This window comes from Bison bison, unplaced genomic scaffold, assembly GCF_000754665.1.
Source record: "Bison bison bison isolate TAMUID 2011002044 unplaced genomic scaffold, Bison_UMD1.0 scf7180017864213, whole genome shotgun sequence".
In the NCBI taxonomy this organism is placed as follows: domain Eukaryota; kingdom Metazoa; phylum Chordata; class Mammalia; order Artiodactyla; family Bovidae; genus Bison; species Bison bison.
The window spans coordinates 7,890,579-7,897,285 of NW_011494785.1; the positions used below are offsets into that span (position 1 = coordinate 7,890,579).

At 34.5% G+C, this 6,707-nt stretch overlaps 1 protein-coding gene across 11 annotated transcripts in view; it reads left to right on the plus strand.

Moving 5' to 3' along the window:
• The window catches only part of NRIP1 (nuclear receptor interacting protein 1), a 104,535-nt gene that overhangs the window by 42,679 nt on the left and 55,149 nt on the right, over window positions 1–6,707 (plus strand). For 9 of the 11 annotated variants that reach the window (XM_010845130.1, XM_010845131.1, XM_010845133.1 and 6 more), the window contains one exon: window positions 6,267–6,389. The exons of 1 other annotated variant lie outside the window; for it this stretch is intronic. The gene's annotated coding sequence lies outside the window, so the exon portion shown is untranslated. Of the gene's footprint in view, window positions 1–5,256; window positions 5,366–6,266; window positions 6,390–6,707 lie in introns of all 11 variants that reach the window. One more of the 11 variants, XM_010845137.1, reaches the window with a different exon arrangement.

Here is a 6,707-nt window from a genome sequence, read left to right on the forward strand (position 1 = left end):
GAACTGATTTTTTTTTTTAATGGGTTGAACTTTTATTGTCATATTTAATAAATCTTTCCCTGACCTAAGGTTATGAGATTTTTTTCCCCTTATGCTCTTTACTAGAAGTTTTGTAGTTTCATTTCTTAAAATTTGGACTGTGATCTATTTTGAGTTACTAATTTTGTATGTTGTGAGGTAAATGTTTATACTCATCAGTTTATTTTTACATGTGAATATCCAGCTGTTCCTGCACCATTTATTAAAAAGACTTTTTTTCTCAGTGAATTGCCATGGCATATTTGTTGAAAATTAAATGACCATGAATGTGACAGTTTATTCTGGGCTATCTATTCTGTATCATTATTCAGTTGTCCATCTTGGTGCCCGTATCGCACTATGTTGATTATTATAGTTTTATTTAAGTTTTGAAACCAGGTAAAGTCTTGGCAACATTAATCTCCTTTTTCAACATTGTTTGGATATTTGAGGTTCTTTAGACTATCATATATATATTTTAGGATCGATTTCTACAGATAAAAAAAGCAGTGTGAGATTTTGATAGATCACTTTGGGGAGAATTGCCATCTTAACAATACTGAGTTTTCCAATTCATGAACAAGAAATGCATCTTTGTTTATTTATTTAAATAGTTTTAAATAAAGATGTTTAATTTCTCTTAACAGTATTTTATATTTTGAGTATACAGGTTTTGCATTTTTTTAAAATAATTTGTATTAATTTTGTATCACACCTCACAGCATTTGGGATCTTCATTCCCCAACCAGAGATTGAACCTGAGCCCCCTGCAGTGGAAGCTCAGTCTCAACCACTGGACCACCAAGGAAATCCCTGCATTTTTTTAGATTTATTCTTAAGTCTTTTATTCTTTTTTGCTACTATTGTGAGTAAGTGGAGATTTTTAAAATTTCATTTTTGACTTGTTTGTTGCTAGTATATAAAATGCATTTAATTTTTATACATGGCTCGTATCCTACAATCTCTCAAAACTTTCTTAATTTTATTAGCACTTTTTTTTTTTGCTTGGTTAAGATAATCTGCATGCAGGATCATATTGCCTACAAATAAAGAGTTTTTATCTTCTTTTCCAATCTGCATGTCTTTATGTTTCTTGCCTAATTGCTCTGAATAGAGTCACTGGTACAGTGTTGAATAGAAGTGGCTAGAGCCATCATCCTTGCCTCTTCCCAGATGTCAGAGAGCAGAATGTATTCAGTCTTTCTCCAGTAAACATGGTATCACTTTTAGGCTTTTGTCCCAGAAAGGAAGGGTTATTTGACATTGAAGCAATCAACTAATGTATCATATTAAAATAATGTAGGACGAAACTGCATGATTATCTCAATAGACAAAGACAAAAAAGATAAAACAGAAAACAAAGGGTTTAAACAATGAGAGAGAGAGAAAAAGCTACTTTAGATATAGTGAAAAGGAAAATCTTCTCTGAGATGACAAAAAGCTGATCTCTAAACAACCTGGAGGCCTTAGTCACACAAAGAATAAAGTGAACAGGAAGGTGTTCAGCACTTGGTACTGCAACTTGATTTGTTTACTTTGTAATTCCAATGTCTCCCACAGTGCCTTGCCCCTACAATTTGTTCAGACAGCAGATAGATAGTTTAGTACCTTGCTTTCTTGACAGTCACATTCTGGTCAAGTTACAGTGACATTTTCTTTTTGTTGTTGTTCAGTTGCTCAGTTGTGTCCAACCGTTTGAGACCCTATGAACCACAGCACATCAGGCTTCCCTGTCCTTCACCATCTCCCGGAGCTTGCTCAAATTCATATCCATTGAGTCGGTGATGCCATCCAAACACCTCATCGTCTGTCATCCCTTTCTCCTCCTGCCTTCAGTCTTTCCCAGTGTCAGGGTCTTTCCCAGTTAGTCAGTTCTTCCATCAGGTGGCCAAAGGATTGTAGCTTCAGCATCAGTCCTTCCGATGAGTGTTCAGGAGTGAATTCCTTTACAATTGATTCATTTCATCTCCTTGCAGTCCAAGGGACTCCAAAAAGTCTTCTGTAACACCACAGTGCAAAAGCATCAGTCCTCTGGTACTCAGCCTTCTTTATGGTCCAGCTCTCACATCCACACATGACTACTGGAAAAACCATAGCTTTGACTAGATGGTCCTTTGTTGGCAAAGTAATATCTCTGCTTTTTAATAAGCTGTCCAGGTTGGTCATAGCTTTTCTTTCAAGGAGCAAATATCTTTTAATTTCATGGTTGCAGTCACCGTCCCCAGTGATTTTGGAATCCAAGGAAAGAAAGTCTTTCACTGTTTCCATTGTTTCCCTGTCTATTTGCCATGAAGTGATGGGACCAGATGCCATGATCTTTGTTTTTTGTATGTTGAATTTTAAGCTGGCTTTTTCATTCTCCTTTCACTTTTATCAAGAGGCTCTTTAGTTCCTCTTCACTCTCTGCCATAAGGGTGGTGTCATCTGCATAACTGAGGTTATTGATATTTCTCCCGGCAATCTTGATTCCAGCTTGTGCTTCCTCCAGCCCATTGTTTCTCATGATGTACTCTGCATATAAGTTAAATAAGCAGGGTGACAATATACAGCCTTGACCTATTCCTTTCCCAATTTTGAAATGAAGTCTGTTGTTTCATGTCCAGTTCTAACTTTTGCTCCTTGACCTGTATGCAGGTTTCTCAGGAGGCAGGTCAGGTGGTCTGGTATTCCCATCACTTTAAGACTTTTCCACAGTTTCTTGTGATCCACACAGTCAAAGGCTTTAGCATAGTCAATAAAGCAGAAGTAGACATTTTTCTGGAACCCTCTTGCTTTTTCTGTGATCCAATGGATGTTGGCAATTTGATCTCTGGTTCCTCTGCCTTTTCTAAATCTAGCTTGACCATCTGGAAGTTCTCAGTTCATGTACTATTAAAGCCTAGCTTGGAGAATTTTGACCATTATTTGCTAGTGTGTGAGATGAGTGCAATTGTGTAGGAATTTGAACATTCTTTGGCATTGCCTTTCTTTGGCGTTGGAATGAAAAGTGTCCTGTGGCTACTGCTGAGTTTTCCAGATGTGCTGGCATATTGAGTGCAGTGCTTTCACAACATCATCTTTTAGAATTTGAAATAGCTCAACTGGAATTGCATCACCTCTACTAGCTTTGTTTGTAGTGGTGCTTCCTGTGGCCCACTTGACTTTGCATTGCAGGATGTCTGGCTCTTGGTGAGTGATCATACCATCGTGGTTATCTTGGTCATGAAGATCTTTTTTGTATAGTTCTTCTGTGTATTCTTGCCACCTCTTCTTAATATCTTCTTATCCTTTGGAAACATATATTTTAACAATTGCATAATACTTTATAATTATAAGAAATCATTTGAATGTTTTATTTATTTTTTTTTATTCATAGTCATGTTTCCTTCCTTCATGATTTACAACACATCTGGCATATTGTTTCATTGATTTGGATTTAAGGCTATTTTTTCCATTTATTCATATTCTATGATAGTTGTTGATTTTATACTATCTTTTACTAATTTTTATTTAAGTATTCTTTTAACTTATTCTTCATTTGGTCATAAGTTTAGCTCAGAAAGGTTATAATAATGCTTTAATAGGTAAAACAATTCTAGTATGTGGCAAAATATCAAACGTGAACTGTGGATACTGAATATTGTTTCCTCGCTACATGAAAGAATGTAGACTCATGAACTTTATGTACTATTACCAAGTATTTAGCACTATCTGAATTGAGATTATGGGAAGTGAGTAGTATTAGAAAAAAGTCTGGAATTATGCTCCAGAGAACTGTCAAGGCCTTGTCTTATTTGCAAGTAAAATATAACAGGGTTTGAATTCCACTTTTAACTTCTTACTAGTTTTGTAATTCGGGAATTTGGGGTAACTTAAACTCAGTTTCCTCGCGTATAAAATGAGGATTATAATCATCATCTTGTAGAAAAGTGAAGTTGCTCAGTTGTGTCCAACTCTTTGCAATCCTATGGACTGTATTCTACCAGACTCCTCCATCTCATAGGGTTGTATAGAGTTTTGTGCAGTACTTGATGCATAGTAACTATCCAGTAAATGAAAGCTATCTTTACCTTCTGTTGAGTCTCTCATAGTCCTGGGAGTGCTGGTGAGAGTGGTAGCAAAGCCTCTGAAGATGTTTACTTTTACTCTTGTCAAGAATTGGTCATATTCTTCAGTGAATATGGCTGTTTCGAAACTGTTTCTTGTCTGCCCATGTGCCAAAAAAGATATGGCCCAAAAGGTGGTATTCTAAAGTAAATTAAGTTAAACCTTTTGTCATTAACTTACAGTTATTGTACTCAAAAATATAGTTGTAATTACTTTCTTTTCCAACTTAAAAGATAATTTTTTTTTTCTTTTTCAAGAAAAAAAAAAGAAATGGAACTAAAAATTGAACAGTTATAACATTGACAAGGGGCAGGATAGCGTTGTCTTGGGGGTAGCTTCCTAGTTGGTAGACTGGGAGTTTAGGGAATTCGGAAGGCCTCTGGAATATTCTAATAGGAATACTAAGTTGATTGTAAATATGGTTATTTTTAAGTTCAAGTATAAAGCACTGCCTTATAAATTATCAGAAGTGATTATTCCTCTCTCAGAATTCCTATCAGGATTTATACTCAAGGCCTAGTTTGAGTCCAGGATATATCATTTGGGGCATGACTCTTACCCAGCACTGCTTTCTTCTCCGTAAAATGGGATAAGGCCTCCCCTGCTTGTTTCACTGAGTTACGAATAATCAATGAGGTTATGTCCATGAAAGTGCTTTGTAACTGGCATGACACCCTTTCATCCTGTCAGACCAGCCCTTTCTCACTCTTGTTTGGTAGGTCACTGGTGAGGGTGACATGATAACCCAGAAATCTGTACTGTACACTACCTCCTACAAGTGTTTGCTTTATACACATACAAGGGATTAGACAGTGGTAGACTGTTGATATTTCATCCTTTAACTTGTTTTATTTATTATAAAAGTAATACACATTTATTGTGAAGAAACTAAAAAATACAGATAAGGAAAAAATAAAAAATAAAAGTTACCTGTACCTGGAAGAATAATTACTATATTTATTTTTGTATAATTTTAAAACAAAAATTCAGTTACACAGAACATAATGTTTCCTGTTTTATCACTTAATATATAATATTGTATATTATTCCCTGAAACTTAATTCCCTTATATATATTTTAGTGGCTATGTAGAATGTAATGACATGCTTATGGCTAAATATGTGTACATATCCTCTTTTTTTTTCTTATTAGGAAAAATTCTGTACTTAGAATTGCTACATCAAGGGGCATACAACATTTTAAGAAATACAAGTTTTTAGCTTCATTGAAATGTAATTGACATAAACTGCACATATTTAAGGTATACAATTTGATAAATGTTGACATACGTGTATACCCATTAAACCAGCACCACAATTAAGATCATGCTCTTTTGTAATCCCATCTTCCTATGACTTTTCACAACTATTCCCAGGCAACCACTGATCTATTTACTCTCCCTGTTGATTAATTTGCGTTTACTACATTTTTATGCTTGCAGAATCACACACTATTTTTTTCTTTTTGTCTGGGTTCTTGTACTCAGCACAGTTATTTTGAAATTCATTAATGTTGTTTATATCAACAGTATATCATTTTTTGCTGTTGATTGCTGAGTAGTAAATGTTCCATTGTATGGATATACCATAATTCATTCACCTATTGATGGGAATTTGAGTTGTTTCCAGTTTTTGGCTATTAAAAATAAAATTGCTTTGGACATTGGTGTAGAAGTCTTTCTATATATGTAAAATATTTGATATTTATTACCACATTTTTTGCTGGGAAGGTTACGTAGGTAATATATTGAAATAGACAAAGCTTAATATGAAACTAGCATTTTTTTTTCTTTTTAAGAAACTTTGGAAATATATCTTTGGGAGTATTTAGAATTTTTAGATGTAACTTTATTGAATTAACTTGATAGAAATTTGAAATTAATAGGTTACTAAGTGCTTCTTAGCAACTATCAACCTTTTTCACAGTTTGTTTTCTTGAATCATCTACTTGTATCAAGTAAATGTGTTGTCTAAGAAGCAAAAATCTGTTGCTTGCCTTTAGTGGTAAATTAGTATTTCATAAACAACTCATATTTCTCTGTGAAATGAGTCTATTGAACTTGAACAAGAAAAAATACTAAGAGAAGTTTATAGAACTTCACAAAAGATACTCCAGAATCTGGTTTGGAATAGATGCCAAACTCTTTTTTTCCTTTTCCTAAGACACTCACTAGATTGAAGGAGGAGCGGGAATCTGAAGACTCCAAATGACATCAGAGTTACTTTTCAGCAGCCTTCTCAGTTTCCTTTCTCAGAAAGCAGAGACTCCAACCTTGGAGATGGACGGTGAGAATATTTTTCCTGAGTTCTTAAGCTTAATCATTGTGACTTCAGTATATTTCAGACAGTCCTTTTTTAGTTATAAATGAGCTTATAGTTACCAGATTTGTGTTTTGTGCTTTATCTGTGCAAATAACTTCCATTATGCAGTGTGTGTGTATGTGTGTTTTTAATTGAATAGGATATGATCTTATAACTAAGGAACTTATAGGGAAAGAATAAATATAGGTAAATAAGTATCATCAAACAATAGGAAGAGGTTAAATACCATAAGAAAGACACACAACATTCTTGAGAATTCAGAGGTGTGGATTACTTCTGGAG